Genomic DNA, 16,596 nt, shown 5'->3' with positions numbered 1-16,596 from the left:
TCTGTCACAAATCACTCCTGACACTCTTCTCCACCCACTCCATCCTGCCTACACTCTCTTCTTCACCTCTCTTCCACACTCACCATTACTCTGAACTGTTGATCCCAAGTACTTAAACTCATCCACCTTCGCCACCTCCACTCCTTGCATCCTCACCATTTCTCTATCCTTCCTCTCATTCACACATACATGTTCTGACTAACAAATGAATAAAGTGAAAAAAATGCAATAAAATCAGATTTTTTCTAATGTAGTTACTACTTCAGTCATTTGAAGTAGAATTTCATGGATCAAATCCAAAGGCTTTACAGAAAACGACTGCTTAGTTGAAAATGTGTTATACTTAGTTCCATGTAGCAGCCATTTTTCATTATGCATGGAAAAGAGTATTTGGGCATTATTATATTTTTCATGAACTAATATAGGAAAATTAAAGAAATCTCCTAAATGTTAGACAGTGCCATGGCACAAATGGATAAAACCTTTATGACAGCACAAGAGCACAAGCAACCTGGGTTTTAGTAGCAGCTCTGGTGCTCAGTTGAGCTGGCAGGGTGTGAGGATGGGTGTGTCCAACCCAGGGAGGAGGGAAGGGGGGAAATGGCTCCTGGCTGGTTCACTGATGCTCCAAGATAAAGTGGAGACATTGCTTTCATGACAGTGAGCCATTGCAAGAAGTATGTAGGCTGTGGCCACCAAAGCTGGTGGTGGTAGCTTTTGCAGTAGGAAGCAGAAGGGCATAGGCAATCGTTGTGGCAATACTGTAAGGGCCACATTTAGGGTTAGGGCTATAACCTGTAAGTCCAGTTGTCAGGATTCCAGCAAGAATGTAAACCACAGTAATAGTTGCCTTTATGATGGCTTCCCCTGGTTGGCTGTTGCCTCCATATGGTGCAGAGCATTTGTTCCTTGTAAAGGGGAATGAATGGGTTGATCCTGATCAAGAGATCGATTCATGATTGGCAGGCATTGGACAAAATGACTTAGAAGTCATTTCTCCTTTTGCAGGCATGGGCAAAAATGACCTAGAAGACATTTTGTCTGTGGGGTATGCATTTTGCATATGCAGTGGAATTCTGTCACCAGTTGCTCAGTACTTTTTTTTTATTTAATTTACAAGAACATATACTGTGCAGAGAATGAAGATTAATATGCACACTTACCTTTGATGTTCTGGATTAGTCTGTTGCTCTGATACCAGCTGTTTGTCACTAAGTGTGAAAATGAGTTGATGCTAATGCCATTTACCTTAATGCCACTGTACTTATTTGCATGGCAGAAACTTGATGTTCCTTTTTGTATAGGTTTTACAAGCTAAAAACACTGCCTCCTGCCAGAATATTCCAAAGGGATAGACTGGAGATGCATGCAGGAAAAATATAACCAAGCTGAGTAATCAGTGAGCATGTTGCTGTAGTGACAGTCAGACACTGAAACAGAAGGCAGACAAGATCACTAAAATATAAATTAATGTGAAATAATTTTGTTCCACACACAGCTGACAGCCATTTAGGTGTGCAAAGCCCAACAATGAAAGGACTTCCTACCCTTCACTTATAAGAATGGCTACACCTACAACTTGGTAAATTTGAATGGCTTAGCAGGTGGACAGCAGGTTAAGCTACTATCTTGGAATATTAAAAGCCTTGATGTCAAAATTAAAATGACATATGTAGTTATAGATATCATTGCACATCAGGCTAGTGAGATATGTTTACAAGAAACTAAGCTATCCACAAGCAGAGTAAAGAGGAGTCCCATGCATACATGGAAAGGGTGGTACAGAGGTGCCTTCAATAATGCTTCATTTAAGAGTATCATTACCCCAGGGGGAAGGGCACGCAAGAATCTAAAGCAGATAAAGGGGATAGATGGATATTGCTAAAAGTTCTAACCCTGAGAGGATTTTTGTTAGTAGAGATTTCTTTTGTTCGTAATTACGAGGATGTACAGCTTTTCTTAACTTTCTGCAGAGCTCTGTGTGACATGGGAGGCCACTGCCTACTGGTAGCCACTGTGGGAACTTTAAGTTTGCACTAGATTAGAAAGAAGACAAAATTCTTGAAACCAGACCAAGACTAGTTAAGCATAAGGACATTTTTCTGTCCTTGATGAAGGAATTTTATTTAGTTGATGCCTGGAGAGCCAAAAACAGGAAAAATTGGTTCCAGTTAGGGATGCCATTTATCCTCTTTTTTTTGTTCATTATGTACAGTGGAAGTGTTATGCCTACTGGTAAAGTAAAAAATACCATTACTGAGCGATCAATATCTAAGGAGGGGGAGACTTAACAATTGCATGTTTTTGACTTTTGAACATTATGACTAACCAAACCACATGATACAATCCAGGAGATACTACAGCCATTGTAGGTGTTTGAACACTTATTTGGGTTATCATTTTATTGAGAGAAGATGATATGATTTCCCCTAAAGGAGACTTATGTGGGTTCTCTGGTGACATGTATGCAGTTTGGGATTTGTTGAGTGAATACACAAATGTACTTGGGGATACATATCTCGCTTTCATTTGGGCATGTTATGGGACAGAGTCTAAACTGGTTGCTATCATATACTTGTGGCAGAGTTCGGGGTTAGGGGACATTTTGTCTTCCCTTGCTGGCCAAAATTGCAGCTGTTTCCATGTTCATTCTTCCACAATTCCTGATTCCTGCCAGATGCATTCCATCTTTTTAATCGCATAAAACCACAAGGAAGCTGCAACAAGTGTTAATTAATTTTATTCAGCGTGAGAAAACCACCATTTAGCTAGAAAAAAACTGATATCCTCCAAGCAGTGCAGATGTCTGAGACTCCCAGACTCCCTGAGATGTGCTAAAAAAGTGGATCCTGTGCATTAAATGCAAGTCAGAACAAAATCTAGGCCAGTTTGTGTGCTTCTGGAAATCAACCTTTCCTACAGACTCTGTATACCGCATTAAATCAAATGAGAGAAGAAAGTTTTTGGACCAAGGTGACTAGGAGAAATGCAATGGTTAAACTCACAATGAAGCTCAGCATGTTACATAACAAAGTCCATTTGTGGGGAGTGACCTGGTGCTCAGATATTGCCTGAATTGATAAGGATCCAAATTTTGGGAGGAATGGATCAAGGCAGATTTCATATTTTGGTGGGCTCTTCAGTCCATTAATGGTACAACCCCCATACCATTGCTATAATGCAAATCACAAAGTCGTGAGGGGACGTCTGGTGGCAGTACTAATACATATTTGGTTTTACCATCTCAGCTTGAGAGTGCAGTTGGTTGGTCCCTTAAAAGGTTATTACTTACAACACATCTGCTCTCAGAACGTTACAAGGTCCTGGACAATCAGAGTGTTAAGACATTTGAACCAGACAAGGGAAGGTAGGAAGGATTATGGGCACTGACCGAATCCTAATAATTGGTCATAATACTTACAGGAGACAGATATTTGGAGTTCCGTGCACCTCCCTGTACTTTAATAATTTCAGGAAAGCCCAGTTCTTGAATTTCATACTTTTGCAGGAGAATGTGGGAAATAAAAAGGAATTGTAGAGATCAGAAGCAAACTATCCCCATATGCTCTGTTTCTACCTCACAGTTAGAAACATAAAGGAGAAAGTACATGCTGCTGCCTCCTATGCCATCATAAAGTGAATCCTTCACAAAATAATTGTCTGGTTTGGGTTATGTGTATAACATGACAAGCTATAGGCCTCACTGGGACAGAAAAAAAGTGGCTTCTTTTTCTGTTGGATACCACATTAGCTGTTATTTGTAGGTACTGGAAGTCTGCAATGGTGGACATTGTAAAGGACTTGAAATGGTATTGTAATATACTATGCAATGCTCTTAAAATGGGAAGACAACATCAGGGAAATAGAGGAACTGTGATCAATATTTCTATATATGTGGTCAACTCTGAGGTAAAATTCTTTATAATTGTTTCAGACAATGTGTACTTCTTGACTGATAGTGAAATGTTTATTTTTTTTTTGTTTCACACTGTGCTGTGCTTGTAAATAATAGAAATTGAAGTTATTTTATAGAAAAATATGCAGCTTCAATGTTTAATTTAAATAAAGAAGTTTTAAAAACTATTATTTAATGTACAAACACTGCGGTGGTGGTGCTGCGGTAGCGTTGTCGCCTCACAGTTAGACGTTGCCCGTTCAATTCTCAGTTAGAGCGTCTTCTGTGTAGCGACATGCATGAATGGGCATTACTTCGTTGAAGGTTGTGTGTTAGGCCCGGAAAGCCAGTACGTAAAAATCTACTGCCAATCATTAGCGGACCGGAGTTCTGCTGTGGCGACCCCTAACTGGGAAAAGCCGCAAGACGCATTTAATGTACAAATATTTAATCCATCATCCCTTGTATGGATTTTCATCGTGTACAGGTACAGATTAACAAAGCAGATAGGGCCACACAACCTATAAATATTTCTTTAGAAGAAGTAATAACCAGGAACAGTGTTAAAATATTTTTTTTAAGTGCAGAATTTATTATTCAATACTTCCCTCATCACAGAACAATGTTATGTTACATATAAACAAGCAACACCCTTGCTTCGTTTAAGACAAAACAAGATAGTTGGGTGCCATTAAACTCATAGTGGACCTGACTCATTTTGCCCTCCTGGAAGCAGTAGTTACTCCGTGAAGGTGGGTTTTGATAAGATGGTTATGGTACATGGACTGACTCTTCGTTGTAAACTCTATGAATCTATGAAAACTTTTATGAAGCAGAAGGAGTTGTAGAACAGTTTATCAAACTGCATTATTCAAGTAACAGTTCGGTGAATATGCTTTCTTGAATTTTCTTTCTTTAAACAAAATACTTCCTGAATTCAATAGACTATGTTCAGCACTAACATCATTGCATATTAGAAAAATGGAAACTGTAACCGTCTGTGGCAGTCTTGAGCTGAGGGACTGCTTTAATGAAATTGCCTTTTCACCACTTTTCTATGAACCATGACTCCATTATTCAGATGTAATTGGAACACCACTCCCAGTAGAAACATTAGGGGGTTGCTTTTTTCCTATGAACAGCCCTGCATGTAGATTCAGAGGCACTGCTGGGATACACAGAGATCACAACAAATGTGCTAGGCAAAGCAGTGGTTTTCTTGCTTGGAATTGCATTCCGAAAGACAGGATGTCTTCCTGTTCACAACACTTGGTTGGAAATTAGGATTATACCTCTCCCTTATCTGTTTCCTCCACTCCTTTAAAACACCAAGTTACCGTATATGTTCTCTAATGAGATGTCTGGACTAACAATGCTGCATCCTGAAACACCAAAAAATAGATTGAAACTACAGAAAAAGAGCAAATCATCAAACATCACTTCTCTACTAAGCTTATTTTTTGCACAGAGGCAAGCCCCATTTTTCTTCCGATGTGGGGCTTCCCACATTGTATACCATCTCCAAGATTGCCAAACCCCGAAGAATAAGGAATATTCCAGTAAATGTCTGTCTTGGGTTTTGTATATGTAAATCTGCATTGTTGGTCATTCAGTCTCCACATTCTGGGACTCTTATTTTGTCAGTCCCAACATCTTATGTGGCTGCCCACTGAAGACCACTGAAAGTCACTTAATGTGCCTAAACTGATCAAAAGTTATGTTAAATTGTTTATTGTTCTCACACATGCATTACATTGTTGGATTAATTGGATTTCTTTGTTAATTTAATACGTATAATGAAACATTTTTTGAAGTGTTGCTTTCCAATTTACTGTAAGGGGAAGGTCTTTTGAAACTTCACATTTATATGTTGGGACATACATGCTTTCAAAGAAAAATCTGTGTTCTTTAAAATCAGTTTTCCCATAGTTCCTCATGGGGATGAGGTGGACTGCATTTTAGGTACACATTGTTTCAGGCTGGAAAGAAATTTTTAATTTGTAACAGCAAATATTGTTAATAGGGAGATATCAGATGGCATGCTGTTATCAGGCTGCATGTTTGGGAGGCAGCCACAATGATTTATGTAGGAGTGCCTCAGGGTTTTCCAGTAAATCTCACCCCCTTAAAGTTGTTACTTCTGAAGTCTTCTCTCCTTTGTGCATACACAATCACTGCAGGGGGATATGTATGCTCTTAAGCACTTCTCTGTAATACAGCAAGTGTGCTTTGGCCTTGATGGCATGCAGATATGTACCACATGGCTTCAATAGAGCAATATTGACCTGGTATATTCTATGAGTATAGGACAGAGTTACAGTGATGTCTACATGAAATGCCAAAATTTATGCAGGAGACAAGTTATTTATTATCCACTATACCTGCTAAATTATATTATCAACTCTGACTTTGCCAGAGTATAAGGGATAAGAGTGATACTCCTGTTTTGTCATAACACACATGCTTTCCTTTTTTATTTTTGCATGGCATATCTAAGAATAGGAAAGTAGCATTGCCTGGATATTTTGCTTGAACTTGTCCGATTCAAGTTCAGCTGCTGTTTCATTTAAATGTCTGTATCTTGCTGGACCATACCTGACATGCTCCTTTGCATAAGAAAAAACATACTAGTAGCACTTGCATTTTCCCCACAACTGGGACACTGGTACTTTTTCAATAGCACTGCTCATCTGGCATTAGTAAAAAGAATTGTACCTTCAACAAACTCTGCAGTATTTACTAAGGTTAGGTAAAGTAGTCTGTTTACAGTGATGACATGAGGCAATACTTTGGCAAAAACATTTAAACATTACTTAAAACTGCTTTTTCCTCATTTACTGATTACTGTGCTAAACCATTTGATGTTTCATGTTACATATGAAGTACAGGAAAATTTTATCATTGGGTACTGTAAATACTTTGAGGTATTTTTACTTTGCGTAAGTCCATGTGGAAATAATTACAAAAGCAAATCATATGTAGCATTAATATTATTATTTTAAATCAACAGAAATTCTGTGTAAACATTTTCAATGTATAGTGTTACTGTTCACATTTGATATGGCAACGCATCGTATGTGATTAATGCGGATTTTATTGAAAAACATCTGTATGATCCTTCTTTACTTAGGACTGTAGTCCTAACATTTCACTGATTATAAAGTTTCTTATTGTATAGTCTGTTGTTGCTATGTTCATTCCTGCACCACAGTTCTCTAATGGCTATTGCCAAAAGGTTCAAGACGTTTTCATGACATTTCTAGTAACTAGTCTAAGTAAAACAGTTGGTGAGTTAAATGCCTGACTTTTATGTGAATATTTTAGACTTGCTGAGTTTAAGCTGTATTCTACAATAGTTTTTTTTCCCGTGTTCTGTAAGTGACAGTTGATACATTGCTACGAGTTTCTAGAAATGCTCCATGAGTCAGTTTTACTTTCATTTATGTTACATCAAAATAATAACAATAATAATAATAATAATAATAATAAATTATTTAGGTAAGTTATTGTTGATTTAAGAAGTGTAGCTGACATTGGCTTCCTTCTGCCATACTTCATAAGTGACATTTCCCTAAATCACAAAAACAGCATCCCTCTTTCTCTGTAAATATAGATCATGGTATGAACACTGTATAATGCTTGGGTTATGATCCATGGATATAAAATTAAATACAGTAGAAAGTATAATACGGTAGTAAGGAAATTAGTTTTGTGCCAGTCAGTAAATCGAAATGTTATGTTATATCTCTAGGAGGTCAGACTTCTGGCTCCAGATTATAACACTGTCTGCTACAGGAAAAATTTAGTTTTTTTTTTTTTTTTTTTAATGAGGCATTGTTTTCTCAACATCTGCATTTTTGACTGTGCTCATGTTTTAAGCAGCCTTTCTTAGCTTCCAGGACATGGAGATTTGATTAATGTGGTATTCCCTTCAGACTTCATATGTAAGTGTGGTTTACTTAAATGTAGTGCGGAATAAAGTTCATACCTAGGATGTGGTACACAGAGTAGTCTATTTAAAATGCATTACTTTCTAAATATGAAGTACTATATTTAGAATGAGCTTTATAAAATAGCATAATGTTTCATATACAACAGATCAGTCACATAGGATTGGCTTCCCCAAGTGTTGAGTCAGAGCAGTGGAAGCTTCTATTATGAGGAGATCTTTCCCAAAGCAGACCGAAGCACTTGGTATTAGACCAAAGAAGTGCATAACTGCATTGTCTTTGTACCGATTTCAGAGTGTAAGCATCATGCTTTATGTACTACAGTGGCTTCCCACGCTCTCCTTGACTGATTGATATTGTGTTGTCCCTCCCCGGTTCATTCCTGTACTTCCGCATTCCCATAGCTTAACAGACTACTTTCCTTTTCTGTTACCTGTAGTACCAATTAACATGCATTAGATATGTGCGCCTGCATCGCCATTTCCTCATCTCATTAGACTTGAAGTTAAGAAACTCTTGGGCATTAAATTATAATGTCATCCCCAGCACTGTACATCTCAGTAAGAAACCAAATGATGTGGGAATACTGATGTACGATAACTGTGTAAAGTAAATGTATCACTGCAAAGAATCTGTCCAGTGAAGAAGTATCACTGATAGAAGTGAAAGGATTGCACATCAGAGATCTCTGACCAAAGAAGATGTGGCTCACATATGTGCAAACACATAAGATGGACAACTGGACAAGGAGACTTACACTTCAGTATATGATTTTGTGATATGTGCCTACTATGCTTTTTCTGTTCAGTCGCATCAGGAGTTGTGCAGCTTTTCTGTGTAATTTAGCAGCACAGGATGTAAAATACATTTACCAGCTGCTGACCCTAAAAGGTAAACACATTCTGTTATGATTATAGCGAACAAAGAATGAACATGTTTTAGAACAAATGTAGTAGGGCTGCCTTTCAGTTGCAGTTGTGTTTAGATAACCTCGAAGCACAGTCATATTCCCCGAGTCTAAACAGTTTGTAGAAACTGAACAGTGTTTGACATTCTCTTACAGGTGTCCCCAGCTGTAGCTAGCAACTGTGACTTCTTTTCATTTAGAATAATTGTTTTATCTGTGCACAATTCAAAGAGGAGGACTACTTATTTTATTTGTATAGATTTTTTGTGGAATAAACTATAATGTCTTTCTTCATGATGCAGTCATTTTCAATAAACAGCATACTAGGTTGTAATCTAGCACATATTTGTATCAGTAGCCCGTAAATGGGCAGGCAAATAAACTCAGTTGCTGCCCTGGTCTACAAAGGGAGAATCAGTAATCTGAACTTTAGTGGAGTTTTCTTGTAGCACATTGACTTGGTGAATGAGAATGTTCAGCCTCAAATGTTGCCTCTGTGGCCCTGAACTGTTTAGCTTGAGAATGTTATCAGTTTACCCAGTTTCAAAAGGATTTATGGGAATTATACCACAGGAAACTGACTGCATCTTTTCATTTTTGGTAAAATATGCCTCTGAATTATTCCATTTTAAATAACTCACTTTTAGCTCACTATGTGGAGATCTCTTACTGTTTACTTAGGGAATGGTTTAATAGATAAAGGGTGGTGCGCACTACACAACTCTGCAATGATCATTTTGTTGGATGTAGTTACAGCAGTATTTTTCTGTGTTAGATGTGCAGATCACTGTGTAGGGTAGCTTTGGTGTGCAATACTGTACCACAGGGCTGCGTACCCTCAGAATTAGAAACGGGATATGGTAGATTGTTACTGTACATCTGTATGTAAATACTGATTTCCCCTTTTTATAAGTTGTGGTCTTCCTTCTTATATTAGATTTTGCCACAACTTTTCCTTACGACTAAATGTAAACTTTTTTGTGTCAGGAGTCAGAACCCTGGTACTATCTCCATCTGTCTAGAGAACAACTCTTCATTTATCAGGAGAATGGATAGCATGCTATATTGCTAGCAAGAGAAAAGGAACAGTCATTACAGCTATAGCACTTCATGGCACTAATTCTGAACAGTAGATAATCAGAAATAGTCTTTATGGCTGCCCCAGTATTACACGGGTAGTTGGTACTTAGCAGCATAGAACACTGAGAGGTATGTTGCAACTGTGCAGTGCATTACAAACTGACAGCATTTTTCATCTTTTTTATTAATTTTGTAGGAGCCAGCCTTACAATGGTAAGCTTACTCTGGAGTCATGCCACTGGCATGGAATCGTCACAGTTTCTCATTGCTGGAGACAGCAGCTCAGTGTGCTAGAGAAACCTTTCTGAGCCCCACCATGGTAGCACTCTGAGCTGGCTAAGTAATTTATTGTGAGGGATCCTTCTAGTTACTTCTTTCTTGATCACGGAGACTTATAGTGAGTGGAGTTGGAGGAGAGTGGAGATGGAGACTGTTCGGTTCTTTTGCGTGCACCCAGAGTTACCATTCTTATTAGCTTCCTGGGGAGGACTGTCAAAATAAACCTTTAAAACTCAGCATTGTAACTCAGACCCTGTTTCTTCTTTTTAGTAAGAAATGAAGGTGTATGTTAGATGTGAGCATCATTTCATGCATCCACTGGGGTTGTCAAATTTCTTTTTAAATGTTCCTTAAGTCAACAAATGTCCAGGTTTTGGTGATATGAGTATTGTATAGAAGAAACATAATGTTGCACTTTATCCCAATTAAGTGTTGCTGCTATATTGGAACAGTGCCATAACTGTAACAGCTGTATCCTGCAAAAAACAGTGCATTAAGCAACCCTAGTCTGTTATTGCCGCAGTAAAAGATAGTCTGTGTGAAGTAGGATCTTTGTATAGCCACAAATTATCTCTGTAAAGGGCAACAAAAGAAGAGGATATACTTTGAAGAGCAATTCTCATGGTATGCTCTTATGAGTCAAGGAAGGTACTCATGCAGTTGTCAGTTCATAAGTAGCACAATAGAAAATGTAAGGCAACACTGAGAGGAGGGAGGGCAATATGAATAAAGTCCATTATATTATTGACTAACACCCAGAACTGCGATCACTAAATATTTAACTGACAGTGAAAACAGATATTGAAACTTTCTGGTTCTCTGTTGCACCGTTTCTGCAGGGGAGGGGTCACCTCGTGCACCTACCTTTTGCTTAAATATATACATTTTCTGTATGCAGTTTGTTGTATCATGGAGAAAAGTGTATTTTCACCACTGTCTTAATATTTAGGAAAAAAATCACACTTGTGATCCCAAGTTAGGATGTGATCACAAATGGTTCAACTTAAGCCTCATGTCCAGGATGGCATAAACTCAGGAGATTGATCTGGGTGCAGTCTATATAAGCCATTTATCAGCATGTCATTTCTGAGCCAGAGGTCATCTGAAGTTCATAGGTTCATAGGTTGGTACTAGGCTATCGGCCCTAGGGCCTATACAAGCCTAGCCGTAACAATTCCCTGGATATTTCTTCCCACAATATTTACTTCCCTGGACCCCTGTCTAGATCCCCGGTGTGAATTTCCTATCTCCCATCCAATCATCAAAGTTCCTTTTGAAGAGGGCCAAGGAGGCATTCTGCTTGACATGTATGGGCAGTCTATTCCAGAGTATGGGGAGTCTCTGGGTCAGGAACTTATCCCTCCAGTATGTTTTGTTCATTGCGATGACAAGGTTTAGATCCCTGGAGCGTGTGGCTCTGAGAGATTGGGATTTCTTTAAGTGTAGCATGTCCAACAGCTCTGGGTTTGACATGGCCTTGTATGTTGAGCAGAGATCGCCTCTGAGTAGATGATATGCCACAGAGTATAGCTGGAGTTTTTTTAGACGGTCAGCATAGGCCATCTGCTTTAGGCCTGTGATTCTTTTAGTGAGGTACTTCTGCAGCCTTTCCAGCTGTTGCAGATGTCGTGTGAGGTACATACCAAATGGGGCACTGTACTCTATAAAGGGTCTAATGAGGGATGAGTGCAGTGGGACAATGACATCCTTTTTTCTGGATGAAAAGCCCTTAGTGATGAGGTGTGCCACATAGAAGGATTTCCCGACTGTTGTGGTGATGTGGTTATCGAAGGTGAGGCTACTGTCCACCTGTGTCCCTAAGTCTCTCATTACACTTTCTGTGTTTATTGTACTGCCACCTATGTGGTAATTCATGGGTACATGGTTTTTCCCAAAGGGGATAACTATACATTTCTTGGCATTAAGCTTGAGCCCATGGCTCTGGCACCAAGCATCTGTTTCTGTATGCCCTTTTGTAGAATATCCACATCATTTGGGTATTCAATAATGGCTCCCAGTTTGCAGTCATCTGCAAACTTTGTTAGCCAGAGTCCCTTAGTGTTGGCCTGTACTTCAAAGAAGTAGATGCCAAACAAGAGCAGTCCCAAGACTAAACCTTGAGATACTCCACTTGTCACTTGTCTGGAGCTGGATTTGGAGTCGGCTACTTTTACCTGGGTTCTGTCAGTAAGCCAGGGATTTATGCCCAGCTTAGTAAGTTTATCTATGATTCCAGAGTGGGGGATGGTGTTGAAGGCCTTGGTGAGGTACAGATAAGATGTGTGGACCGCATTACCCTTGTCCACAGCTCTGGAGACAGATTTGCAGAAGTCAATCAGAGTCAGGAGACAAGATCGGCCCTTCACGAAACCAAATTGGGTGGGGTCCAGTGTTTGAATGTTGCCAATGTCTTTGTTTATAAGTTCCATGATAATGCGTTCCGTACCCTTGCAGATCAGGCTTATCAGACTGATGGGACAGTAGTTCCCAGGATCCAAGGTGGATCCCCCCTTGTGGAGAGGGATAACTGTAGCTGTGTGCCACTCAGTGAGCATGAAGCCTGAGGTGAGGCTGTAATTAAACATAACACTTAGGTGAAGTGCCAGTTCATTTTGTAGTTCATGTAGTACACAGCCTGGGATGTCATCTGGTCCCATGGATGCTGTATTCTTAGCTTTGGAGAGTGCAGTTTCTACCTGTGTGGCCATGATTACCAGGATTTGGCAATCTTTTGGTATTGAGGGCCCTTTAGGGGGTGAGAGAGGGGTGAAGTTGACACTAAATCGATCTGCCAGGATATTGGCAATATCCTTGGGGTCAGTATATTTAATGCCATTCTGTTGTAGCTCAGAGCAGATCTTAGCATTGCCATTTAGATTCTTGACATAGCTATAGAATGCCTTGTGGTTGTCTTTGGAATCTTTGGCAATTTTATTTTTGTAATTAGCTTTGGAGGATTTTATGAGGGATCTCAGCTTTTTACTGAGGCTGGTAAGGGAGGTTTTTTTTGCATCCTGGAATTTTCCTCTTTTCTGTAACAGTTTCTTCCTTCTGTTGTATAGTTTGTTTATGGCAGGGGACCACCAGATTGGCTTCCTTTTTTGGAGGAGATTTGGTTCTATTTGGGATGGCACGATTCATGCACAAGTGGATGTGCTCGTATAGTACCTTAGTGTAGGATTCAGCAGTCGAACTTTCATCCCCCATCTGCAGGAGTGTCATGAAGTTTGTCACTTCTGACTTGGGTAGGACCAGCGTCTGGGTAATATGGGCTCTTCAGAAATGCAGAAGACATTTAGCAGCACACAGGACTGTAGGAGAAATTACTATCATGCAGTTCAGGTGTGTTATGTCGCTTCATATCCACTGAGAACAACCATTCCACATTTTATAATACTAAATGTGTGAGTTATTAGAATGTTACAAATGAGTATTAAGTCAGAGAGATATCCTCAGCTCTGAGGAAGTAACCTTCATCAGCAGGAGGAGGAAGGTGCAGATTCATTACATCAGGTTTTAAGACAAGGATTTCTTCAGTTAAGTTTAGGAATGGGCCCTGCTTTGGATGCTTGATTTCATCATAAGCCCTTGACAAAATTATGCATTTGAGGGGGATGTCCTTCAAGGATGCATCTGCAGTCCTTACAAATGGGTTGTCCTGTCGTCAGGCAGCCCTTCGGTCGGCCGGATTCCAAAGTCTGGGTCTGGCCTCGGCTGGTGTCGCACTTCACCCAACGTCATAGCGGCAGTTCTTCGGGTATAAAGGCATCAGCCGACGCCATTTTCCTCAGTCTTTCTTGCCGCGTGGCGCCCGAAGCAGAAGCTGTTCGCAAGTGCCGGTCGGTCAGATCCAGAGATTACTACTACCGAATATTACTTCGAAGACTTCTAAAAAGCTAAGTACCCCGTTGGGGACTCTTTCTTGCCTCAGCCGATGTCAGAGAAAGTGAATAACTGTTTATCTTGTGGGAAACAAATACCTCATAAAGATTTCCACTCCTACTGCATACATTGTTTAGGCCCAGACCACGACGTAGCAGCTTGTCTAGCCTGTGCTTCTTTTAACCGACGGACGCCTAGACGTCGGTCGGAGTTTGCTGAACAGATTTTCAGCTCTGATTTTGCCTATATTATGCCGTCGGATCCTCCGACAACGCAAATTCCCAAAAAACGCAAAGAAAAGGACCGACACTCGCGGTCCGCGGTTTCGGCCGAAACCGCGGTTAAGCAAACCGCGAGTGTCTCGGTTTCGGCCGAAACCGAGCAAGCGGTTCTTTCTTCAGCCGAAACCATGCCTTCTACCGAGGCCTCTTCTAACCTGGTAGAATCGGCTTCTGAAATCCAACCTGCTGTTGCGGTTTCACAGGAATTATCAGATACTATTCCCCTGGATATTCCAACCCCTGCACGTGGAGCTGCTAGGCCTCCTCCAGCAATGTCTATTAAGGCCTTTGCCAGGGCTAAAGCAGCCAAAGCATCAAAAACGGTGCCTGCCAAACCCCCTTCTCACAGGCCCAGCACCAGCTCCCATATGCTTTCTTTGGCTGAGGATCTCATTTCTTTAACTCGTGGATCCCAGCCTCATCCAGACAGGGCCTCTCTCCCTCCTCCAGAAAAGAGGCCTAGAGCAGAGCCCCCTGAGCCAGTATCCACAGATGATTCCTCTGATGACTCAGAACATACAGACCCTCCTGAGGCTCCTTTTTCTCCTTACGAAGACTCTGATGCTGAAGAGTCCATCCCTTCAGCCTCTCCGCCTGAGGAATTTTCCTTTGGGGAAACCTTGCATGCTATGAGGGAACAATTTCAGTGGCAGGGCCAAGATTTCTCAGACTCCAGAAAAAGGCTTAGAACCTTTCTACATTTGCCACAACATAGGCCTTTAGCTATACCTCCAGTTCTTTCTGTTGTAGATGATGCATTTAATGATGCTTGCACTGCTCCTGATTCATTACCTCCGGCTCCTGCTAAGCCCGATAGGTTCTACAGGGTCCCGGACACTCACCACCATTTATACAAGGCTCCTTTTGCAGATCCAGAGACTATCTCCCAGGGCCCTAAAGCTGTAGCAGCTACTTCTACTAAAAAGCCCCTCCCCTCTGAAAGGGAATCCAGGTCCTTAGAGAGATGGGGTAAAAAAGTTTACACCTCTGCTACTTTGTCAGCTAGGGCTTTGAACTGCCAATTCCATATGATTCAATATCAAGAGTTTATGCTTGACCAGTTAACTAAAAAGCTGTCCTCTGAAGAATCTTTAGATAAAAAGTATGTTCAAGAAATGGTACATAACATACAGTAGGTTAGTAACCATTCTTTAAAATGTGGCTATGATGCACTGGAGGCTTCCTTTAGATCAGCCATGACTGGCACAGTTATCAGGAGACATGCATGGTTGAAAGAACAGGCATTACCAGACCACGTCAAATCAAAGCTTTTGGATGCACCCATGGACAAGGTCAATTTATTTGGTTCTCCTGCTCAGCAGGTACTAAAAACGATGGAAGAGAAGGCAAAATCTGTACAAACAGTGAAAGATTTCTTACAGGTTCAACCTCCAAGGTTTAGCAGGAACTGGCCCTCCAAGAATTGGTCCTTTCTGGACTCCTCTAAGACACAAAGAGGCAGGAATAGGCGTTCTAGAGGCAGAAACCAATCCAGGGGTGCCTACAGGGGACGCCAGTGGCAAGGTAACTACCAGCGAGGCACGGATGCAGCCACCACCACTACAACAACTCAATCACAGTAACTTGGCTGTGGCACCGCCTACCAGGGAACAACTGAAAGCACCCTTAGGCGGAAAGCTAACATTATTTTCAAAGAACTGGCATTGCATCACAAGGGAAAAATGGATTTTGCAAACTATAGACCAAGGTTACAGGTTCCATTTCCATACTCTACCAGGAAAGAGAGGAATGCCAAACCTACCACCTACTCAAAGGGCAGAAGCTCTAAAGCAAATATCTCAACTATTAAGAATGAGAGCTGTGGAAAAGGTACCATCTATGGAGCAAGGGAAGGGATTTTACTCCAGACTCTTCCTGGTACCAAGAAAAGAAAACAAATGGAGGCCTATTCTAGACCTGTCTGCTTTAAACACATTCCTCATTGTTCCAAAATTCAAAATGCTGACCCTACAGCAGCTTCTTCTCATGCTGGGCAAGGAGTCTTGGCTGGTAACTCTAGATCTCAAGGAGGCATACCTGCACGTCCCCATACGACCAATTTGCAGAAGATACCTCAGATTTCTTGCAGGATCAGAGCATTATCAATTCTCAGCATTGCCCTTTGGCTTATCTACTGCGCCCAGAGTGTTCATGAAATGCCTGGCATCAGTAATTGCTCATTGCAGACTTCAGGGGATTCAAATTTATCCCTACCTGGATGACTGCCTGATACAAGCGGACAACAAAAGCAAGCTAACAGAAGACTTACAAAGAGTCATTTACCTGCTGCAAGCCCTGGGATATACAGTCAATATAAAAAAG

Source organism: Protopterus annectens, chromosome 7.part0 (genome assembly GCF_019279795.1).
Source record: "Protopterus annectens isolate FY-2018-M chromosome 7.part0, PAN1.0, whole genome shotgun sequence".
Classification (NCBI taxonomy): domain Eukaryota; kingdom Metazoa; phylum Chordata; order Ceratodontiformes; family Protopteridae; genus Protopterus; species Protopterus annectens.
The sequence above is the reverse complement of the archived record's forward strand: the minus strand, read 5'-3'. Positions refer to the sequence as shown.